The sequence below is a fragment of the Pteronotus mesoamericanus genome, unplaced genomic scaffold (assembly GCF_021234165.1).
Source record: "Pteronotus mesoamericanus isolate MK-2021 breed Mesoamerican mustached bat unplaced genomic scaffold, CSHL_Meso_final contig_43, whole genome shotgun sequence".
In the NCBI taxonomy this organism is placed as follows: Eukaryota; Metazoa; Chordata; class Mammalia; order Chiroptera; family Mormoopidae; genus Pteronotus; species Pteronotus mesoamericanus.
Window position 1 is genome coordinate 444,374 of NW_026555161.1, and position 23,504 is coordinate 467,877.

General features: G+C 33.5%; 1 non-coding gene across 1 annotated transcript; it reads left to right on the forward strand.

Moving 5' to 3' along the window:
* Positions 1 to 827: 827 nt before the first annotated feature.
* On the forward strand, positions 828 to 991 carry LOC129073783 (U1 spliceosomal RNA). Its single transcript, XR_008529465.1, has one exon. It is a non-coding gene; the product is annotated as a U1 spliceosomal RNA (small nuclear RNA).
* The last annotated feature ends 22,513 nt before the right edge of the window (positions 992 to 23,504 follow it).

Sequence of the window (23,504 nt, forward strand, 5' to 3'; positions counted from 1 at the left end):
CTTTCCCTAAGCACGATATGCGTAGTGTCTGAATGCATATAGAAAGGAAGGGAATCATGAGGTCGGAAATGGGCAATGGCTACTTAAGAAGGCAGTGTTCCTGCAGAGAGTGTCTGGTTGTTACAGAAATGTGCCTGTTGGTTAATGTAACAGAGTTGGGGTAAATCAAACTAAAGCTTATTTTTTCCTTGATTAATGACCTTGGTCAGGGCTGAGGTGAATAGAAAGATGACACTGTATCTTGCTCCTCATGGACATTATCCACAGGCACTAATGAATTGATGACTGCTAGTCTAAGTTTTCAGTGCTAATGTGAATGTTTTATTGTTTAGTATTCCTAATATTTTAGTGTGGCATAAGGAGATGATATGTTAGAGAATGTTTCATTTATATTACTTTAACCCAGGCATCCTATTTTCTTTTAAAAATTAATTTATTTTGGATAAGAAAATGTTTACTCATTTTGGATAATAAAAGGTCATTTTTTTCCCCAAACCACATTAATCTTAATTTTAAAAAGAATCCTCAAAAGATTGTTTTAGTTGACTGTAAGATCAGAACTCATGAAGATATTCCCATAATCAGTTTTTGAGTACTTATTCTCTGTCATTCCTTCTGTACTTCTAAGCATCTTTAGAAAAGTAATTGCCTTCTTTTTCAGGTTAGCATAGAACCTTACTGGATTCTCATAGTATTAGATTTTCAAAATAGGTGAATTTAATTGGTTTCTCTCAAAGCTTTCTGATTTCTCTCAAGTACCCAATAATTTCTGCTTCTTGAGAAGTTAAAAGGCAGATGAAGCTCCAAAATAGAAAACTGACAAATTTATACTTACCTGGCAAGGGAGATACCGTCATCATGAAGGTGGTTTTCCCAAGGTGAGGCTTATCCTTTGTACTCCAAGTGCACTGACACCTGTGATTTCCCCAATTGTGTGAAACTCAACTGCATAATTTGTAGTAGTAGGGGAATGTGTTTGCATTCTCCCCTGGCTACCAAAAAAATTGACAAGTTCTATCAACAATAATACTTTACTTGTTTATAGAGTTTAGGTTATATCTTCCTGCTTTGATTATTTCCATTCCATCAAGTACCTAACTTCTAGTACATTTTCCACATCTGTATGGTAACCTAGTGAGCTTATTTAGATTTCCAGGGTCCTGTTAAGGGTACACTAAATATTTTTTGCTCTTTAAGATTGTCTTTTTATTTTTCTCTATCTGGCTCTCTGGCCAAGGGTTTGAGTAATATGGATTTCATATCTTCTAGATTCTAGTTTCTCTTGTCCAATAGGGAGCACAGAAGAACATTTAGATGGAGGGAAAAGAGTAAAGCCAACATATTTATCTTCCTAGCTCCATAATTTCTAGCTCAACTCAAGCTAATTGTTTCACTTCTATTGAAGGATAAAGCCTTTCTCAAGTGCATACTTTATATAATGGTACTAGGCTGAATAGTGTCTTCTTAAATTTATTCATTTCCAGAAGCCCAGATATGACTTATTTGAACATAGGGTCTTTGTAGATATAATTGTTCATATTGATGTAGAGTAGGCCGTACATTTAATATAACTAGTGTTCTTATAAAAAGAGAAGAGACACAGAGACAGAAAGACACAAAAGGAATATGGCCATGTGAAGATAAAGACAATATTGGAGAGATTCATCTATAAACCAAGGAATATCAAAGATTTCCAATAATCTCTAAAGGTAGGCAGAGGCAGGGATGGATTCTCCTCAAAAGCCCTCAGAGAGAGAATGACCCTGCTTATACCTTGATTTCAGACTTTTAACCTCCCTCACTGTGAGAGAATACATTTCTGTTGTTTTATGGCACCTAGTTTCTGGTACTGAAACTAATACAACCACTATGTTCATCAGATTTCAAGTCAACTTCTTCCTTCCTGTGTCTCTTTTGGTACAAGACTAGTAACAGTTATACCTCTGATTATCTTACATTGGTGTTTTTATAAATTTACAATGAACTCTTCTCAATTTATCTTGTTTTAAGTGTGCTGTTTCTTAATGAAAGCCAAATTGGTAAACAACTGGTCCTGCAGATGGCCAGAAAAAATAGTTCAACACCTGTTCAGACATTAGGTTGCTCCATACTTTCAAATAACAAAAGAATAATTTTCTTGCCTCAAGAAAATGAAGCACGCCTAATCCTTACTTCTGGAGGCAGCATTAGGTAAAGGGCATGAAGCTTATGTAAAGCACTAGGTTTGGGGAGATCATGTAGCTGTGGCAACTGATCATTGTGCCAAAATTAGTGATTATAAAAATTGTCCAAACATACTGCTTCTGCTTTTCATACATATGTACAAATATAAATTAAAAACTATTAACATGTAATTAATAATATGCACTGAAAATCAAAATGTCTCAATGGCAACTTTAAAGGAATCTGTTATTGCTCATACAAACACAGAAGCCAGGATCTGATTGGATAAACTACAGACTTTGAAAGACCAACTAAAGACTTAATTCCACAAGCTCTCTTATACTATTGTATGGGTACTGTTGAAAAAGCAGCAGGAACTTGAAGCATGGAATTGCTACATGTCCACATTAATGAATAAGGCTAAGAACTTAGAACCTCAGTGTTTCCTTGAATGCCTTTTGTCATTGCAGACAACATCTTTCCAATCCAGTACCTTGCACTATTTCTGGGCCCATCCTTGACAGAGGTTCACCTACCTAGGATTTGTATTTAATTTACATCTTCAGTAGTTGGAACTGACATTAATAGTTCATTTGATTCAGTAATTGCAGCCTGGATACAATTGTGGCCTTTAGTTAATGAGGTCCTAATGCCAGAAGCTTCTTTTCATACCAGAAAACTCCCAGAAATGAGACTATTAGAATGTATCTATAAAGAATCTGTTCAACTACTTACAAACCACACTGTGAGTAAGACAGTTCATTATCTGTGTTGAAGAAGTTAGAAGAATATCAGTCACTTAAGAGATCTCTGGTGTTTCTTCTCTGTGGGTCAGAAAAAGTGAAAAAAAAAAAAAAAGCAAGAAAGGATGCTATAATGGAACTGAATTCCGCAAATTCAATGGGGAAAAAAGTGGAATCTCAAAATGATAGAACTTGATGGCAATGCTTAAATACCACAGACAAGGTAGAAGTAAGTTATAAAATAAGTTAAAAGAATTCTATGGGAACCAGACTCTTTTGACATACACAGATTAATGACAATGACTAATGGATATAGGATTCTTAAAACAAATGAGGAACCAGATATGGTTGTTTGACATATATAGGTAGAAATTCTAGATCAACTGTTTAGAAACTGGAGTATGGCTAATATTATGGGGATTAATATACTCTTTCCTTGTGTCCAGGCTTAAGCTACTTCACAGATTGGTGCCACTTAGAGAAAGAGGCTTAGACCTTTTATAGGAGCAGCCTACAAGATAGCCATGGGATTAGACCATTAAACTTCACCTAAGAATTTCCCAAAGGGATATACAATATTGCTAAGTAGATTATACACTGGTGAAAGAAATTCACCAGACATTCCTGGAGTTACTTAAAATTGACTCTCCTTGCATGCTTATTCTCCAAGATCCCAAATGATACAAGCTACGAGTTAGTGTTTTCAAGTGACAACTAAAGATTTGACCTAAGTCAATCTAACAGGAGTTTTTTGGGACCTTGGGTGCATCCTGTGGTTGTTTAACCAATCCCAGAGAGTATAGTGGGAAATAAATATGCTTGGTTACTGGCAGAAACTCTGCACTTCTCACTAACCTTTATAGAGAGGATGGGAATAACATGATATTATGATGGGAAGTGTATAAAAATATTCTATGAATGTCCTGATAAGATGGTACACTAAAGGCAGTACTATGTCCATTGGAAAAATTGCTGAGGCAATTGCCGATAACTTGAGAAATGTGGTGATTCTTATCATATCCACATTTAACTTACCTGTTTGGCCATTGAAAAACCAAAAAGGGTATGGAAAATAATAGTATAAAATTAAAAAACTTATCCAGGTGTTGGTATCAATTATATCTGTGGTTTTGATATGACAACTTCACTCAAGAAAATAAATGCAATCCCTGACATATGATATATAGATATTAATCTATAGATAATATACGTTTATTTATTTTTATTCTCATAACAAAGAAAAATAAAAAATTAATTGAACTTATATAAAAAATCCAAACATAGTCGTAGCCTTTTTAACCAGAAGTATCATTCTGGTTTCCATCCTGCTCGATCCTACATTGTTATCCCAGAGAATATCAGGCTGATCCATCTATAAAATAGGACAGGAACCATAACTTTCAAAATGAGCTATGACTCATGAAAAGATTAACTATATCAAACCATAATATGAAATACAAGCTATCAAAGGTCAACTTTGAAAAACAATTTGCTTCAACACCAAGTCATTTAGATGTAGAGGTTTACTAATAATATAGCATACCATTACAATAATAGTGATACCTCATGACTTCATGTATTTCATATATAAGTACACAGTGCTCCAGCAATTTGCATAGTTTAAAAATTCTGAGCAATCGGTGCCCCCAAACTAATATGTTGATTGTGGCCTTGTGCGAATTCAAGCAGATGACTTAGCTAAAAGTTGTCTGAAGCAGTGACCCACAAAAGTTGTGAGATAATAAATGAACTGCTTTAAGTCCCTATATTTGTGATAATTTGCTATGCAGCAAGAGAAGACATAACAGATCTTGGTACCAGATGTACAATGCTGTGGTAACAAATACCTAAAATTGTCAGTGATTTAGGAACTGAGCAATGGACTGAAGCTGGAAGAATTTTGAGGAGCATGACAAAAGCCTAAGTTAACAGATTTCTAGTAGAGATTTAGACTTGAAGGAAGCTACAGTGGAGGACTCAAAAGGAAGTAAGGAACAAGTTACTGAAAATTTAAAGATTCAGATTGGGGGACTCTTGTAAAAGTGGCAGAAAACTCAGCAAAATTATCTCCCACAGCTATGTGAAAATCAGGTTGTTTAAGTGATAATTTGGTTATATATACAGCTAAGGAGATTTCCAAGGAAGTTGTTGGAGATGATACCTAATTCCTTTTTTGATGCTTATCATAAAATGAGAAAGAAGAGAGGCAAATAAAGAGACTATTAGACAAAAAAAAGAAACAGGAATAATTTTGAAAATTCTCAATCTCTCCAGATGGAAAAAATACTAACATTAAGAGATTTCCTGTCATGAAAACATGCTTTAGAGAAAAGGTCAAGATGTTAACTGCGCAACACCTTGCTAAAACCTCAGAAAGATAAAAAAGCCAGAGTATTCAGTCACATAAAGTGTTCTTTCACAAGATTAAAAAGTGTTCTCTCACAAGACTAAAAAATATGTCTCACAGAATCTCTCAATCAAACTAAAGGGTCTCTAAGATGCTTAATAGCATTGTCCTTCAACCATCTCAGCAGGAGTCCAAAATAGAGATGTTACCTAAAAAAACCCTGTGGGTGTGTTTTTTGTTTAATGGAATGGCCCTCAGTGAAATCCATGAGCGATAGACAACATTTCTGAGAAATTTACTTCAGCAAAAACTGCCACTTTGGATGGAAAGGGACAGAAAGGATGGACAATAAAAACAGGAGTTGGAGTTGCCAAATTCTCCTAGATGTAATCAGGCTGATAAAGTGTCTCCGCAAACAATGTTATCCTTCGTTGCTAAAGGAAGCATGGCCCAGAGGGCACATTCAAGAAAGCAAACTGTATCCCCGGTCTTGAAATCTAATAAACAAACTATAGATAACATCGATAGCCAAGGTATTAACAAAGATATTGATAGCAACCAAAGTTTCTATCAATAGATGAATGGATAAAATGCTGGGGTACATATATATAATGGAATATTACTCATTCATAAAAAGAATAAAATCAACCATTTATGGCAGTATGGATGGATGGAGATGATATTATGTCAGTGAATAAGTCAGTCAGAGAAAGATAAATGCCATATAATTTCACTTATATGTGCAATCTAAAAAAAACAAAATAAACAAAAAACAAAATTGAAACAGATTCATACATACAGAGAACAGATTGATGGTTGCCACAGGGGAGGGGGTTTTGGGAAACTTGGTAAAAAAGGTGAAGGGGTTAAGAAGTACAAACTGGTAGTTACAAAATAGACACAGGAATGTAAAGTACAGCCTAAGGAATATAATTAATAATATTGTAATGACTATGTGTGGTGCCAGATAATTACTGGAAATATTAGGGGAACACTGTAAAGTATATGATTGTCTAACTGCTATGCTGTATTACTGAAACTAATACAAAATAGCATTGAATATAAACTGTAATTGAAAAATAATATTTTGAAAAATAATATTTTAAAAAATAAACAGAGACATTATTTTCTGAGGGGAAAAAGAAGACGCTGTTGCTAGTTTGTCTGGATGGATGTCAAAACTCCTATGGACCAGTGACCTCTTTTTACTTTTCCTTTCTCCACATTTGAATGAGATATCTATAGCAATTATTTTAGGTATGTCCCCTCTATTGTATGTTGGGTATGTTTGAGAAAGATCTTTCTTTCTTTCTTTCTTTCTTTCTTTCTTTCTTTCTTTCTTTCTTTCTTTCTTTCTTTCTTTCTTTCTTTCTTTCTAAATACATTTGTCTCTGCCTCCCCCCCGCTACTTTCCCCTGCCCCCTCCCTCCTTCCCTCTCTCAGCTCTTCCCCTTTGGTTTTGTCCATGATTTCTTGCTATATGTTCCTTGACTTTCCCCTGCCCTTCCCTTTCCCTGCCCTCCCCTCCCTCCTTCCCTCTTGTCAACAGAAAGATTTTTTTTTTTAAGTTTCACAGGTCCACAGGTGGAGAGGAATTGTACCCTGAGAGCTGTAATTGATGGCTTATACACAGAAGCCTCATCTTCACTGGGAGCTGATCTGTAATGATGAGATCATGGCTTTAAGTAAATATTGTAAGGGGCTGAAACTTTTAGAAAGTTTGAGAGGAGTAAATGAATCTTGCATGTGAGGGTGTTATGGATCAATAGAGGTTGGATGGTAGACCATGGCAGTGAGCAACTGTTGTAGCTTATATGAGTTCCTACCTGTCTTTTGGTGTTCACGTCTTTGTTTTTCTGGTTCTAATAAAGGGAGCCATCTGCCAGAACTGAGGAAAAGCAACATAAAGTTAAGAACAGTCCCAACTGATGTCCAAGAAAAAAAATATTACAGCCACATGGAGGTGAATTTTGTAAGCCACCTGAAAGACCTGGAAATGGATTCTCCTCAAGAGCCTCCAGATAAAAGCCCAGGGTAGCCAACATCTTGATTTTGACCTTGTGGGAACCTGTGCAGAGGAACTCGCTGACCTACCAGAATTTTGACTTACAAAACAGTGAACTGATAAATTTATGCTTTTCAATGCACTAAGTTTGTGATAAATTTTTATGGCAGCAATTGAAAAAACAGTGTATGGATAAGAAAAAGGAAGGGATAGGGTAGGGTAAATATAAAAGACTTAAACCCTGGTATTAAATAAAATTAAATTAATATGCAGTGTACTGATAAATCAATGACATAAACCTTATTATCTAGGTATGTGGAAATAAATGTCAGAAAAAACAAAATTAGTATTAAAAAATGGTTGTATCAGAAGATCAAAACAGGGTGATAGGAAGGTGTGTGTAGGGCTGAGGATTGCTATTCATTGGTAGACGTTCAGTATCATTTGACTTTAAAATGGATATATATATATGGATATATATATGGATATATATATAATGGATATATATATAAAAATATACTATTACATTTTTGGAAACATGTTAATAGGGGCTATCTCTCAGTATTTCAAATGATATTTGTTTTTATTTTAGAAATATTTCAAGTTTTTAAAACTGTAACTTTTATATTCAGGAAAAAATGCAAATTTATACCACTCATGTCACAGCATTACTTTAAAATAATATACCAATATTTATTTCTGTGTAAATGTAATATAAATTGAATATATTTTGATATATTCCATTTTCCAGAATATCTGATATCATGCAGTACCTAACAGAGGTAGCCTGGTAATTTCTCAATAAATATTAATTGAATAAATATTCATCACTATTATTATAATTTGAAGTACTCTCATGTACAATTAAAACTGGTAATGAATTTTATATTTCTTTGAAGTACACTTCTTTAACACACTCTTCATATTTTGCCTACTATCTTTTACTATTGGCATGTTTAATTTCTTAATATAAGCCTCTGCATGTAGATGAAGACCAATAGGTCCAGAAAAGTGAAACAACCTTGCTGAGATCACACTAGAGCTAATCAGCAGAAAAGTTGAGATGCAAACCTAAATTAACTGACTGCAATGCCAGAAGTCTCTGGTATATCGTATGAAACATCCATTTATTTGGAACTTGTATCATTACTACATTGCATTTGACTTTTAGTATTAAAATATACAAAAATAGTTGGAAAGTTGGTTAATTCTTACATTATGGTGCTAGTATTTCTACACACTCCTTGTCACAAATTATATCATCAATTCAGCAAAAATAATAACTGTGGGAATATCTCCTTCCATTTTCCAAGTGTTTCAATCCTGGATCCATTAATTGCAGTGATTTTTTATAGCAGGCTGTGAACTGGCAAACCATAAAGAGTACTACAGCCAGGTTTCTTTATCTTGGCCACATTTTTATTTAATTTCCTCGTTTCTTTTTTTATGAGATTAGTTTATGTTATTTGATTTCTCATTAAATTTTATAATTGTGAGTTTATTTTATGATTTCTCAGATGTACCAAGGCTCTCTTGCTGCAAGTGATAGTAAAAAAGGCAGATAACTTTGAGGAGACAGTTTATTTGATTAAAAATTATCTGTGTGCTTTTCTACTTGGACTTTCTGCTTTATTGCTGTAAGAATAACCTAAGGATTTCTATGTTCTAAATTGTTTGAATTCCTTTTAAACCATACTTTATGTCATCTTTGTACCAGCAAATAAAATGCATATTTATAAATGTTTTCATTTAAAATTTACTGTTTACGACCAGGGTTTATATGAGTAAACCAAAGCTTCAGAACCAGGGTGGAAACATTGAGTCTTTTGGAACTTTTTTACTTTTAAAATAAAACAATAATAATAACCTATTCTTCACAGGGCTGTTGTGAGTCAAATAAACACATCTTAATGAACATATATGAAAATGGGAAAACATTGCAATTATTGTAAGTTTTTCTCTTTTGTGTTGGAACACAGTGTATATAGTGGTGATTATTATTTGCATGAGCAGTTGTTCCACAATATTCACCTGATTGTTTCTGGTTTTTCTTTCACACGGTGTCCACTGAAGGTGTTTGGTTTCAATTTATAATGATAAGCATAGTACTTCACAAAGATACTGTCATTTGTGACTCAATATTTTAGACACACAAGGGGAAATTAAAAGAAGTAAAACAGTGGTTCAATGGTTCACTATATTACAGAGACCTCTGATAAAGCCATTAATATAGAGCAGAGTCTATTTATACACTTCGTAGAATCTACAGATAAATAAAATGTTGCGGACTCACACTATCTTCAACACTTATGTGGGTGCTATGTGAACAATAAAATAAAAATTAATATAAAAGTACTTCTAAATTTCTAGTAACTTGAGTATTATAATTTCTCAAAATAAATAAAATGTAAAATATAATAATGAATCACAAAAATCATTTTGAATTAGAATGTGGTCTTTCTGCTTATAAGAAAAATTCTTAACCTAGAATCCATGAAACTTTGCAAAGTGGTACATTGTTGGGTACATGTGTATGTTTGACTGTTTCTGTGGACAATCAAAACTTTAATTTAATTCCTTAAAATATGAAGACCACTGTTCTACCAATTTGGAACAACCAAACTACATAATACTTGCTTTCTTTTCTCATGATGTGAGATAGAAAGGGAAAATTATGAGATCAGTTAAAAATGACTTAGCACATGACCTTCAGCACCATAATACTAGAAAAACCATTCTCCCAATTCTGTCTACATTAAACTTTGGACAGAATATGGTTAAAAGTTAGGAAGTATTCAGGAAGATGAGAAAAAAAAAGTGAGTTTAAGGTGGAAAAAATAAAATTAAAAAAGCTAAATTAACACTTTCAAAAATTTGTAAGCAGTAAGATGAAATCTTCTGGAAATGATAAGCCTATATTCCAATCTCAGCTTTCTGTGGGACTTTACCATTCTCAATATTTCGGATGTAAATGACAGAAAATTAACTTTACTTACATAAGGCCTAAGGGGACATTTCCTTTTTGGTTAGTGATTTTGCATGATTCTAAATCTGTTGCCAATTGACATTTATAGTTCCAAATATAACTCATCTTAGTAAATACTTCAAGTACACCTGAAAAAATGGTCATTTCACATTTGTTAGGGGGAGAATTCTTTAAATATAAAGTAGGTCAATTTTGTTGATAATGTTGCTCAAGTATTTTATATCATTAGTGATATTCTACTTATTCTATAAATTATTGTAAGAAGGATATTGAAATTTCTATTAGAGCTATGGATTTTTCTGTTTTTATTTATATTATTGTTTACTTTATGTGTCTTGAAACTTTGTTACATAATTGTGGCTTTGTCTATTTTTATTGGCAGTCCTGTCATTTTTGATCCATGTATTTTAAAGTTCTGTTTTTTAGATGTGTAAATATTTAGGGTTATAATGCCTTCTTAATATATTGACCACTTTATCATTGTGATCTCTTTATCCATGGTAATACTCTTTATTTTGATTATCTACTTAATATTTTGTTGCTTAAAATATATCTAGCTTGATGCTGTCTGCTTCTTAACTGAATACTCTAACTATAATATTTTAGTTTAAAGTCATCACGGAGCAGTGGTGTCAACATAAGAGACCCCACACATGTATTCCTCCTCAGCAGCAATGATTTGGCAGTCATTCGTGGATAAAAGTGCTTTTGTGAAAACTTTGATATCCAGGCAGGAGATTGTGAAACTCCAGTGAACTCCACTACCAAGGAAGACCATTTTGAGAAAGCAGCCCATGACCAGGTGGCTGACACATTGTGCCAGCTACAGACCTGGGGAGTACTCAATCCCTCTGTGGCCTAGGCTACAGCCCTATTTGGTTATTTATAAACGCATAAAACTCACTGGTAAAGGTAGATCTATAATCAAATTCAGAATACCTTAGTACTTTGATGGTGACGTATAAATGACTTCGTGGTGTAAAAGTTAAAAGAAGAGAGCATATTAAAAATAACTATAGATGCAATAATGTGTTAAAGGATGCACAAAATAAAATACATACATTATGAAATTGCTATCATACAATGGGAGAGGGGAAGTAAAAAGGTAGAGGTTTTTGTATGCAATTGAAGGTAAGTCACTAACAGCTTAAAACAGAATGAATATATATTTAAGGTATTTCATCTAGCATGGTAATCACACACACAAATCTATAATAGATACAAAAACGATTGAGAGGGAATAAAACACATGACTACAAAAAAATCTATCAGACAGAACTGCAAGTGAAGAAGCAAGAAACAAAGGAACTATAAAGTCAGAAAACAACAAGATGGCAATAGTGATATCTTACCTAATAATACTCACTTTAAATGCAATGGATTAAATTAACCAATCAAAAGACAGAGTGGCTGAACGGATTTAAAAAAAAACAAACTAGATCCAACAATATGCTGTGTACAAAAGCTACACTTTAGTGTTAAGAACACACATGAACTACAAGTGAAGAAATACAAAAGATATTCCATGTAAATAGTAACCAAAGGGAGCATAATTAATTAAAATAGGTTATAGACCTAAATTTAGGAGATAAACAAATTTTTAGACTAAAACAAAGGAGTAGACCTTCATAATCTTGGACTAGGTAATCAATGGTTTCTTAGATGTGGCATCAAAAGCACAAGTGACAAAAATAAGAAAAACTAGACTCTTTCCAAATTGAAAACTTCTGTGCTAAAAAAATGATACCATCAAAACGGCATACAACCCATAAAATGGAAGACATTTTGTATATGTAAATCATATATAATTGTTAAGGAACCAGTCAGAATAAATAATAATTATAACTCAAATACAAAAGAATATGTATCACAATTATAAAATGGGTATAGGTTTTGTATATATGGTTTGCAAAAGAAGATATATAAATTGTCTAAAAGTACATGGGACGATGGCAGCCTATGACTCACTGGGGAAATGCAAATCTAAAGTACAGTGAGATACCCTTTTATGCTCACTGAGATGGCTATAATAAAAAAATACAGAATGACAAATGTTAACAAGTATATGATACATATTAACCAAATGTCTATCAACTGATTAATTAATACATATGATGTGTTATATCCATAAAATAATATGTTATTGTGCAAAAGAAAGGAGTTATAATAATATATTATTTCATGGATGAACCTTGAAATCATTATGCTAAATGAAAGCAGCCAGGTGCCAAAGACCATATCTTTTATAATTTCCTTTATATGATGTATCCACTGTAGGAAAATACATAGAAAAAGAAATCAGCTTACTGGTTGCCTAAGTCTGGAAGGGGGGCCTTTAGAGTGACTGACAAATATGAGGGTTATTTTTGCAGTAATATTTATGTTCTAAACTTAGATTGTGATGATATTTGTATAACTCCATAGATATTCTAAAACCACTTAACTGTATACTTTAAATGGATGGGCTTTATACTATGTGAATTATATTTCAATAAACATGTTTTCTAAAAGCAAGGAGAAAAGCTTAAACAGTACTTTTCAGAGCCACTTTAATGAAAAGAAAACCTTGGGGAGTCTTAATACCAACTGAGAGTTTTTTTAAAGGTCTTTATTTTACCTTTATTTTTGAAATATAATTTTTATGAATATGAATATTAGGTTGAAAGGTTTTCCTTTCAGAGCATAAAAGTCTCAATGTCTTCATAAAGAAGTCTGCTATTGTTTTTATCTTTGTTTATTTTGTGTTATTTGTCTTTTTTTATTAGACTCTTTTTTAAGTTGGTTTAATCAACTTAAGTAAAAACTGCCTTGATTTGGTTGTCTTTATTTTTTTTATTATTGGGGCTTACTGATTGTTAGTAGTTTTACAGTTTCATCAAATTCAAGACATTTCTTAAAATATTTTTCTCTCCACTTCTCTCTCTACTGTTCTGGATTCAAATTCACTAATTTTATACTGTTTGAAGTTGACACAGAGTACACTGATGCTTTGTTTATCTTTTAGACTTTTTAATTAGTTTTATATACATGTCAATTACTGTACCTTTAAGTTTACTACTCTTCTGAGTATTTAGTCTACTTTTATTTCCATCAAGAAGAGTTTTCATTGAGATCATAATTTTTATCTCAAGAAGCGGAGTTTTGAAAAATATATCTTCCTGGTCTCAACATGTTCAATTTTTCATCAATATATTTGAACATATGGAAAAGTTATGATTTCTGTTTTAATGTTCCTCTCTATAAATTGTTTTACCTGTGCCATTTCTGGATCTCTTTCTTTTACATAATTTTGCATCATTGTGAATTATATTTTTCTGCTTTGTTGTATGACTATTTTTATTATATGCAATATATTGTGAATTTTACTAGCTGAGTACTGGATGTAAAAATTATTGCTGGAGGTGGAAGAGGGTAGTGTGGAGATAAATGGTGGTGGAAAAAAATAAGAGATTAAAAAATTTATGGCATATACTCTAGTTAAGTTACCTCTAGATAGTTTCATCCTGTAAAGTTTGATCTTATGTTTTCTTCAGCAAAACTACAGTAGTCATTAGTCTTGGGCTGATTTTGCCCCCACTTGGAGTCAATACACCCTGCTAATTGCCTGGTAATCACAAATTAATTTTTTTTCACTCTGGCTGGTAGACACATGAATTCTTTCTAGCCCTGAATGAGCTCCAGAGGTTTATATCTCTGATCTTTTGGGGTGTGTTTATTTCTGGTCTTGTACATGCATTTATTGGTAAGTACTCAACTGAAGATTTATGATGTACACCTGGGGTCTTCCCATTTCTGGAATGCTCTGTTTCTGTAGCTCCCTCCTTTTAGATGCTCTTGCCACCTTAGCCTTTGTGATTCCAAGCTCTCTTCACTCCACTCTGGCAGAACTCTGCACTCTGTTTGGGTCCGCCTCTCTATGCAGGGTCTGAAATCACTTTTGCAACAGTAACAGAAAATATCACTGGGTCCTTCTTATTTGTGTCTACTCTCTGGAGATCGCTGTCCTCTGATGCCAAATGTCCCAAGTTTGAAAACCATCATTTCCTTAAATTTTGTCTGTTTTCACTTGTGGTTGTTTCAGAACCTGGATAAATCTACTTGCACCCTTTAGTTCTGTCTTGCCCAGAAGCTGCAGTGAGTTTCTCATTTTAAAGATATGATGTATTGTAATGTACTTAAGCTGAAGGTTTTCCATATAGAGGATGCTGTTACCTTATGTTGTATTTTTGATTAGTGAAAAGAATATTCAGTAAGATAAATATTTTTTATTTAAAATTTTCCCATTTGCTTTAAGCCTTTATTAATCAGCAATATGATCTCCTAGAAGTTTTTGTTTTATTTTTAAGGAAATCAAGGTGCTTCAAAATAAATCAAACATTTAAATACCAGGTATGTACAGAAAAAGAGGAGACTCTGTTTTTAAACACCATTTATGTACACATTGCATTTATATCATAGAAGTTTGATAGATGGAATTAAAGCTTTGAAATATACAAGATCTATCCAGAAGGTATTCAGCCATGTACTATGAAAAATAGAGACATTTATTGAAGAAGATGAAAGATACAAGAAACATTGCACATAAGACAATAACACCTCAGTCTTCTTCAAAGTAGGCACCTTGAGACCTCACACAATTCTCCCAATCACCATCAGCTCCCTGTTGTATTTTCCTGAATTTCATCAATGGTCTGAAATTTATTCCCTTTCAAAGATGATTTTAGTTTTGGGAATAGCTAGAAATTGCAGGGTGCCAAATCTGGACTGTAGAGGGGCTGAATCACCTGGGTGATTTGGTGTTTGCCAAAAAATTCTGCACAAGATGTGATACACGATCAAGTGCATTGTTGTATCACCAGTTGCCGTAGCTGTGGCCTTCTGAATCATCTGAATAGTTTCCATGGAAGAATGTTCAAGCTTAATGCAAAATTTGATGTAAATTCATTGCTCTACTCTTTCAGACATTTTGAATGTGACAGCCACACAGTACACATGCTCATCCAATGGTGTCTACTACCCCACTGATTAGTACAGTGAAATTGTCATTGTTCAGGCATGCACATTCCAGTCCACTCTCCTTGGCTGCCAGGTTACATTGATGTTGCACAAACCATTCTCACTATATAAATGATGGTTGGAATTTTTCTGGACCGGCATCATATATATAACATTATAGCATACTAGATGATAATATTAACATATGTACACACATGTGTGTGTGTTTGAAACCTACACATACTATCTAAATACTTGAAACTTTAGTCAACTTTCTTTTATGTTTACTAATCATCAAACTTTCAGTGTTTTACTTAACTAGGCTCAAATCATGGTTGAGTAGTAGGAACAATCCATTCATTTTCTAAGGAACTCAGTACCTATTATTACATTCAAATCTACTATAAATTAGAATCTTGGTAGTTCTATCCCAGAGATCTAACTTGTAAAGTGAGATTATCACAAGACCATAAACAAGTCATGACAAGCTAAAACAAATAGCTGGAATAGAATAAACAACAGTACCAATTAAAAAAGAAGTAAAGAAATATATACACTGAAATAATGGGGGAAGATCCCAACCTCAAATCGCATTATCCATGGCAAACGGACTAAATAGAATATTGCTAATGCTAGTGGTTTGCTTGTGATAGATTTACTATTACTGTATTATAATAATACTGACAAATTTCAGAGAGATGGAGAAAAAGTCATTACATGAAACTGCAAGGAATCCATATATTCATGTCTTCATAATAGAAAATAATTAAAACCAGAAAGAAGGATGAAAAGTCTATAAAATTGAAATAAAAATGAAATGTGTTTGAAGTAGAGGCAAATGGAGTCAGGTGGTTAAATTTCTACCCTACCCTCTCCTCCTTTGGCGACACCCCCTCTGGGTCGCTGTGAAAGGAGGGTAACGACTGCGTTGCCTTCAAGGTTGGGATGAAAGTGGCAAAAGAGGATATGACACACCCTTAAATATTTTATTATTCCTAGTAAACAGAAATTATCTATAATAATTAAAACAAAAATGAATTATATAATATTTGTATTTATATATTTCTTCTCAGAATTATAATATAATAGAAAACGCCATTTATATCTTCACATTTGACTTTCATCATGACCATAAAAATGGTCAAATTGGAAAAAAATTATAGGATTTATTAATTTTTTCCCAGGGCTGATACGAATTCCTTGATTTTTAGATCATTCACTTTCGAAACTTTTATAATGTCATAATCTGTAAAATAATATAGTATAACAAAAACAAATTATCGGCACTTACGGCCCAATTCTGCTACTTAGGGTTGTATGAAGCTGGGCAAGTTCTTTAACCTCTCTGTGCCTCATTCCTCCCTGCTAAATGGGGGAAAAAGAACAGTATCTTTCTAATAGGATTGTTGCAAAGATTCAATTTGTAATTCTTGTAAAGCCCTCACAATAGTGCCTTTCTCATAGTTAGGTATCAGAGTATTATACACTTTATCAGTTTTCTCTTCTTTAGTTACTAACTTTTTAATAGTTTGATGTCCTCATTTGTCAATGACAACCATGTGAATACTGCACTTCTGGAGGCTATCTTTGACTTCCCCCAAATTTTCCCATCTTTCTTTGGCTCTCAGAAACCATTCCCATTCAGAATTGGAGTCAATTAAAATTTTCTATCATTGCATTAAAAGAGTAGACAAATTAATAATAATTTAAAAAATCTACATTAAAATATGTTGGGAAATGTCCGGCCTGGTCTGAGGAGCTGTAACCCTGCCAACAGGCTGGAGGGCCCCAAGGCTGGAAATAATCAGGAGGCCTTGGAGGAAACAGGCTCCTGAGACGACTTGACCTGTTCCCCTGGGCAGGGGCTGGGCCCTTGCCCCTCTGCTTTGCCTTGTGAGGATCAATGGCCAATGACAGGTAAGACCCCTTGGGGGAGGGGCAACCTAAGACAGGCCTTGGCCAATAGGGGCAGCAGATAAGAAACTGGGGACACAGAGAAGGGGCAAAGAGGCCCCTACACCTCTCAGCTTGGCTTGGACACGGCCGGAGTCCTCGTTACAGCTGAAAAGCAGTCTCCTTATCCCTTGGCGGTTCCCTCCCCCTGCCTGGCTAACAGTGCAGGAAAAAACAGCTCTAGATCAGATCTGACAGTTACCAGGGCAATCAAGCCTTAAAGTAAATTCTTTAGAGTGTGCTCTATTCCTCCGTCATATCTCTAGTCAGCTCATGATGTGAAGGACCGTCACATTATTTACACCCCTTGCCCTTTATCATTAAGGCGTTTGCCCTTGTTTTCATTCTCTTTTGTTTAGACTAGTCTTCTCTCGGACCCATATAAATCACTAAACTCCTGCCACTTGTTTTCTTAAAGGTATCTGTTTTCTATGAAACTTAACATGCTAATTTTATATATATATATAAAATACATATTATATATAATATATAATACATATTATATATATTATATATAATATATATATATATATATTCCTGTTGCCTAGCCCACTGATAAGTTTTTCAATAAAAACCTTGGAACAAAGGGCAATGGGGCCTTCCCCACTAGGGGGATGTGCCACGGCCTTCTCTAGTAGGAGGGAAGTGTCCCGTCTACTCTCCTGGCAAACAGAGAAGTGTTTGCAGTGTTTTATGTTTGTTCCCCTGCATCTGTGACAACCTCAGGATGGGGCTCTGCGGGTTTCAGAGCCCTGCTCCCACTTCAGCTGGCCCCAGCTGGAAGGTTTCCCTCAGGTTTCAGGGAGCGCTGCGCTCTCTGTGCACCCTTATAGCTGCCGCGCGGTATGACAAAAATATATTCCCTTTTTCTTGTCTTCTGTTTATACATACATATTCTTTTTACTCAGACCAATTTTCTTCTTCTATTATACTATGTTTGATGACCAAAAACATCCTCTTTATTCTTTATGCCCTCACAGGGAGTATGCTTCATTCCCATGAACTGTTTTTGCACTTAATTATTCAGTAAATTAAAGGAGGGAGAGGTGTAGCCTAGTTCTTTCTATCACTTATCTCTTAGAGATTATCTATGAATTCAACTTACTGAAGAACTCTAAAATTCATTCTACTTACATCACTTTTACTCTATTAGTTCAGTTTTTAAAAATATCTAAATCATAAAAAGTATCTTTTTACTTGGAATCCTTTACTCAGCCACAGAAAAATAGCAAAGAAATCTCATCAAGCGCTTTCCCTTTACAAAAATTAACCTATGGCTTCATGCCACATACACAATCAAACCTAAACCCTATATCCTTTCAACAGAGTTTGTGAGGCACTCTATATAAAAAGCCAGGGCACTGGCTTATATTGTGTCCTAGCCATATTTTAAACAAAATATTTTTTTCCAATGTAAATGTTGGCTTACATAGCTCTTTTTTCAACCACATTTTGAGCAGCTAAAGAGAAAACTTCTAATGCCAATCATATATTTCAAACATAATCTCAATAAATACTTGTGCATAAATAAATGGACACACAGATGAGTGAGCAGGTGAAAAAGAAGATATGGTCTCAGTATCTCACCTACCACAAAGGAGAAAAACAAATAAACAAACAAAAGATTCAGATCCAGATAGGCTTGAGTCTTCAATGGAGAACAACTCTTAACTTCTCTTAAATACATTGTGAATAGAGAGTAACTTAGTAAAAGTTTCGAAGTATCCTTGCAAGACTATCAGATCAAAGGTATTTCTCTGAGCTACCTAGAACTCTCTTGTAGAAAGCAAGTATTTAGCTTTAAAAAATAGTTTTGTTACTAATAACTAATATACAATCTAAAAGTTTAAGAAAGCTTCCAAATAAAATGGAGCATATATCTCATTTTATTCATGTAATAGTTCTAAAACCATGCCAAAACTCACATGGCCATCAAATGCCAGAGCTAGGACTCTATCTTAGGTCTTCTGATACCAAGTCTATTGTTGTTTTACATATTACATATGCTTCTGTACCATGTTAAAGTTTAAATAACTTCTCAGAAAGGTAACACTTAACACTATCACTCAGGGACTAAAGTCTTAGATAAAATTTAGGTTATCCATTTGGAAAATCCAAATGAAATGGAAAACAGGACAGGCATGTTGTGATTTAAATATAAATGGACTAAATTCTGGTTTCAGCTAATAGATAAGGACCCTGGGAAATGTTATTTCTATCTTTACTACAAGAAAAAGCTAGACAAACTGAAAATTACTGACTTTTCTTGGATGCATCAGAGAGCTGTTTGCTGCACAAACTGCTATCTTGACATCCTCAGAAAAAAGTGAATTCGGTTACAGCCAAGATCTTTTTACCTACAGCTCCAGAAGCTCCTAGGGTTATAAACTGTAGGGATGCTTAGATGAAAATTTTGCTGAATTGCTAGCATTACTGTATAGACCAGTTATGAGAATTCACAGTTAAAAAGGGGTCCCTACATTTTAGAGGACTGTATTTCCAGGATCCACACTGAGTTCTCATGCTGACAATTTGAGAAAGATCTTACTGTGGCTCTGACAGGGGAAGGAGAGAATAATTCTTGTGAAATATATCCAGAGCCTTCTCCATAATAAAGGCATAGACTCCAGTAGAAAAGGCCTCATCAGGGCCTAGTTATGGAAAGATATTTATCTCATTCTAGCTTGCTTTAGCTTTCCTGTCTCATTCAAAAGGATGAAAAGCTATGCCAGAAAAAACATCTGGAAGATGACAGTTCAGAGACACAGGCCTGATAAAAGGCATTTAATCATAGGATAGTAGAATGATTCCTCCCCTGCACTTTACCACCATTCCAACAGAGCTGCATCATTGCTGAAAAGGCCACAAGGTACACTCTCTGAGAAGGGGTTCTTAGGGAACCCCTAAGTCAAGTGAGAAAAGAAAAACAAGGACACTAGCACTTGTAGCTATGACACATAAAACAAAGTTAAGTAGTAGCCAGATAAAGAAAAATTCTAACACTAAAGACCTATTTATCCCAGTGCTTATTAGTTACTATAATATGTTTGGCTTTAAACAAAAAATTATGGGTACGCCAAAAGACAAGATAAACGCAGAATAAAGGGACAAAAGAAGCATCAGAACCAGACTTAGATATGACACAGGTTTGGACTTATGAGAAAGATAATTAAATAACTATGATTAATATGTTAAAAGATCAAATGAATCAGGCAGACATCACATAGAAACCGATAAGTAATACAAGCAGAAATATTGGAAATTTTAAGAGAGAATCAAAAAGAAATGTTAGAAATTTTAAAAAATAGTAGTAAAACTAAAGAATACCTTTGATGGGCTCATCAGTAAATTGGACAGGGCATAGAAAAGAATCAGTGAATTCGAAGTCAATACAAACTTCCAAAACTGAAAAGCAAACAGAAAAAAATGTAGAACAAAATATACAAGATCTATGAAACATCTTCAGAAATAACTAGGATATAAGACAAGAGAGAACAGAGTAGAAGAGATGTTTTAAGTAATAATGGCTGAAAATTTTCCAAAAATTAATGGCAGACATCAAACCACAGATACAGGAAGCTCAAGGAACACTAAGAAAGATGTATATGAAAAAAAAATTACACTTTGCTATATCATATTCAAGGTTCAGAAAACCAAAGGCAAAGAGAAAATCTTAAATCCTGAAGAAAAAAAATACCTTACCTATAAAAGAATAAGGACAAAGATCACAGAGGACTTCTTGTCAGAATCCATGCATAAATAAATAGAGTAAGATTAAACATATAAATTATTTAAACAAAAACCCAACAGTGTAGAAATCTATAGAAAGTAAAATTATCCTTCAAGAGTGAAGGAGAAATAGAGACTTTCTTGGACAAATAAAAACAGGGGAAATCATGGCCAGTAGATCTGCTCTAAAAGAAATGCTAAATATATTTTCATAGGCAGAAATAAAACGATATGGTTAAAGAAATGACAAGGTTAAAAAAAAACTTGGATCAAAATAAAATGGAAGAGCTTCATAAAAAAATCAATAAAGATTGGATAAAAATTTTATTTCTCTTATTTTAATTAATCTAAAAGATAACTTTGTTTAAAGCAATATGTCCAAATATATTGGAGGAGTGGTTATAATAGACAGGTAATGAGGTGAATAACAGCAACATGATGAGAAACACAAAGGAGGAATTCAGAATACCCTGTTATAAAAGTTCCTGCATTATGTATGAAGCAAAATAATATGAATAGAGATAAAATTATTTAAAACATATATTGAAAACTCTGGGGCCAGCTCAGTAATTTAAAAAAAGAAGAAGAATTGACATGCTAAGAGAGAGGGTAAAATGCAATAATATAAAATGCTCAATTGATATCAGAGAAAGCAGAAAAACAAGACTTTATTAACAAATAAAAAAACACTTAAAAACATGGTTGACAGTTAACCAAATATGTCAATATCCTTTTCAAAGAAATGGTCTAAGTACATCAATTAAAACACAGAAATTTCTAGAGTATATAAAAAAATATAAAATCCAACTTTATGTGGAATTTAAAAACCCTCCTTTTAATATAAGACTCTAATAAGTTAAAATTAAAAATTAGAGAACAATCAACTATGGAGGTATATTAATTTCAGACAAAGAAAATTTCAGGACAAAGAAATATCTAAAATTAATAACATCAGCTTACATATCTAAGAAATAAGAGAAAAAAAGAGCAATTTGTATTTGAAGAAAGCAGAATAAAAGAAATAATAAAAATCAGAGCAGAAAATGATGAAATCAAAAGTTAGCAAAGAGTCAAGAAAATCAACAAAACCAAAATCTTGTTCCTTAAAATTTCAATGAAATTGATTAATTTCTAGTCAGATGAACCAAAGCAAGGAAGTTTTCTCTCCTCATTCCTATTTAACAACATACTGAAAGTCTTAGCCAGCAAGACTAAGGAAATAAACAAGGAAATACATAGTACAAGGAAGCATAAGGTAATATGTAATATAAGGTAGTACAACAAGGAAATAAAATGTATACAGATAAGAAAGAAACTGAACACAAACTGTCTCTTTTCACAGATGACATAATTATTTACATAGAAAATCTCAAAGAAACTACAAAGAATTCCTAGAAGTAATAAGTGAGTATAGTCACAGAAACAATACTAATATAGAAGAATCAATAGCTTTACTTTAAACCACATTGAACAATTGGAATTTGAAACTTAAAATTATGCATGCATATGTATATATACATTGGTTAATACACACACATATATTTCCCTGTTCTCTCAGTTGAGAAGGTCTAGAAGAAAACATTCCATTCATTAGTAATGAGCATCCCTAGTGCCCAGAACTTGGTTTCTTATACAATTCTCTAATACATGAAACCAGTTCCTTGGAAAAAGTGCTGATATAAGATTGGAACGGGAGATCTAGAAAATGTTCCCAGAGAATTTTGCTGTGCCAGAAAGTAAGAGAGTGCTCATAAACAAACACACCCCCCATGATGGGGGAATGTCAAGTAGAGACAGGTGCCAATTGAAACAGCTCCCAATGGCTAAACACTGGAAAATCTTGAGCAACAGAATACATGGTTTTGAATTGAATTATAACTCCAAATATAAATATTAATGAGTCTATATTGAAGTAAAAAAGTAACTGAATAAATAAATAAGTAAAGAGTGTGGGAACTAATCTCTTGCAGAAGAATTCCAAATCAATTATGTAAATACTCTGATTGGAAGAGGTAGAACACTATTCCTCAGGACTTGAGTATGTGCTGTGCATAATGATGTCCTTCTAAAGGTAACAGCATGCAAAGGGGGAAAATGAGTAATATTCTAGGGGATAATATTGCCAAAGACTACCTCAGCCATATAATCAAGCTTAACATCAACAGCAGTGTCATCAATAGAATGTTATCTTGATGAGATGTAGTAAGTTTGGTACTTTACCTCTGGGTTTTTCCAAAATTGAATAAACCCAGTATAAACATAAGAAAAGGATCAGAAAAATCACAATTGAGGGACATCCTATAAAATATTTGACTCGTATTCCTGAAACCAATACAGTATTCAAAAACAAGGAAATCCTGATGTGGAGTAATAACCAAAAGGAGTCTAAGGACAGATGATGTTTCTGGAATAATTACAATAGTTAAATGCCAAGCTAATCTGAATAAAGCATAGATTTTAGTTAATAATAATGTATCAATATGTGTTCATTAACTGGGATAAATGCACCATATTAATTTAACATGCTAATAAAAGGAGAAATATGGGTCAGGCATGAGGAAACACTCTGTGCTATCTTTTCAA